Source organism: Priapulus caudatus, unplaced genomic scaffold, assembly GCF_000485595.1.
Source record: "Priapulus caudatus unplaced genomic scaffold, Priapulus_caudatus-5.0.1 Scaffold1382, whole genome shotgun sequence".
NCBI lineage: Eukaryota > Metazoa > Priapulida > Priapulimorpha > Priapulimorphida > Priapulidae > Priapulus > Priapulus caudatus.
In genome coordinates this window covers 68,406-70,714 of record NW_014578443.1, presented here as the reverse complement: position 1 = coordinate 70,714, position 2,309 = coordinate 68,406, and positions in this window count along the sequence as shown.

Sequence of the window (2,309 nt, the reverse complement as noted above, 5' to 3'; positions counted from 1 at the left end):
GCACATGCATGCACGCACGCACGTACGTGTACCTGCACACACACGCATGTACGCACGCACGCACACATGCACACACGTGTACCTGCACAAGCACGCACGCACGCACGAACGTGTACCTGCACACGCGCGCACACACGTACGCACGCACGCACGCACGTGTACGTGCACACACACGGACGCACGCACGCATGCACGCACGTGTAGGTACACTCGCACGCACGCATGCGTGCACGCACGTGTACGTGCACACGCACGCACGCACGCACGCACGCACGCACGAATGTGTACCTGCATACGCGCGCACGCACGCACATGTAGGTCGACATGCACGCACGCACGCATGAACGAACATGTACGTGCACACGCACGCACTCACGCATGCACGTACGTGTGCGCACGCACGCATGCACGCACGTGTATGTACACGCGCACGCACGCACGCATGCACGCACGTGTACGTGCACACGCACGCACGCAGGCACGTCTAGTGCACATGCGTGCGTGCGTACGCACGCACATGTACGTGAACACGCACGCACTCACGCATGCACGCACGTGTACGTGCATACGCACGCACGCACGCACGCACGCACGAACGCACATGTACGTACGTACGCACGCACGCACGCACGCACGCACGTGTAGTTTCACACGCACGCACGCACGCACGCACGAACGAACGAACGTGTACCTGCACACGCGCGCACTCACGCATGCACGCACGTGTACGTGCACTACACGTGCACATGCACGCACGCACGCACGCACGTATACGTGCACACGCACGCACACACGCACGCACGCACGCACACACGCACGTTTACATACACACGCACGCACGCATGCATAATAAATCGGTTATAATCGCTATCGGGCGTTGTCGTGTAGACGCTACATAATCGCTAACTCGAGTTAACGCTTAACTCGAGTTAAGGTTCGTCGTGTAGAGTGTAGACGAGACTACAATACACGCTAACCATACAAGCACGGCTACTCGACTCTGCCCAGCTACAAGAACTTTTACTTTCACTTCTTGGAATTAGCTGGTTACGTGCCCAAAGTAAAACACTTGGTTCGTAACTCATTTACACCTATATGCAAAGCGAGCAAAGAGCGAGGTTGGAATGCTGGGTATGTTTTTTGCCCCGCTCCTGCCTTTTCGGTGTATCCTGTCGGGGAACACAAGAACATGCTCGGCGTAGCGTGCTAGCTTTACAATACGGAACAGTCGATAAGCACTTAAATCCCTCGGGTAATTCGGTGATTGGCTGTTCACGGAAAGTCCGCGCCAGTCGGCACATAGAATTTCGGCCCAGACACCACCTATTTTTTTATTTTATACGAATAGATTAAAATCTCGTCCGCTTCTGGCTGAAATTGTTTTTTATATATATATATATATATATATGTCGGTAGAGACGCGATTCAAACCTAGCGTCTGTCAATCGTGAGTTATGAGGAAAGCGAACCGTGGGAGCGGCCGGCGTTCGTGTCCCCCCCCCCTGCCGCTTGTTGCTCCGTCTCGTAGCGCTCCCGTCCCCTGCCCGTGCATCGCCTGCATCGAGCGCATCAGGTGGTGCCACCTGGTGTGCTTGTGCGGCCGGAGATGGCGAGACGCGAAGAGGCGAGGGCGATAGATAGATGAGTGGTCGTGGTCGAGCGAGTGTCGGTCGTTAGCCGATGGAACGTGATAACGAGGACGTGAGATCGTGCGACAAGTTTCTCGCACTAGTCGCGGTGGCGTCTCTCGTCGATGTGTGGCGGGGATGTGTGAGGAGGCGGCGGTGTATTTTGTAACTTCCACTTAAAAGAATACACAAATAATTAATGGAGGCAAGATGCCAATAAGCTTTATTTTCTACTCGACCTTTTTTTATGATCAAGAAGGTGCAATCAGCAATTAATTGACCAACTATTCTGGGGAAACCTCTGTTGCCAATGCTTAGGGCTAAAAATAATGCTACTTTTGCCTCAAGCGAAAAAAAGAAAGTCGACAGAGAAGAAACGATTTTCCAACACAGACCGTCACTAGTTTTCAGCGTGTTTTGGAAAACTTTTCCACACACATGGAATAAGTTTGTTCTTGGCGATGTCGCGAGGGCCATGCACTGCCGGCCGGGTGCCAAGCAGCCCATATTACGAGCGCTGAATAAAAAACAAATCTTGCCCACTTTTTAAGGCGCAGGATCGCAAAGTCCACACTTAATAGACGATAATAATAATCTAGTATTGATTTACTGTTTTTATTGTCATCGATTTGTTCGACGCGATCATCAATAAATCTCGGACCCGGATGTATAGCAGGATTT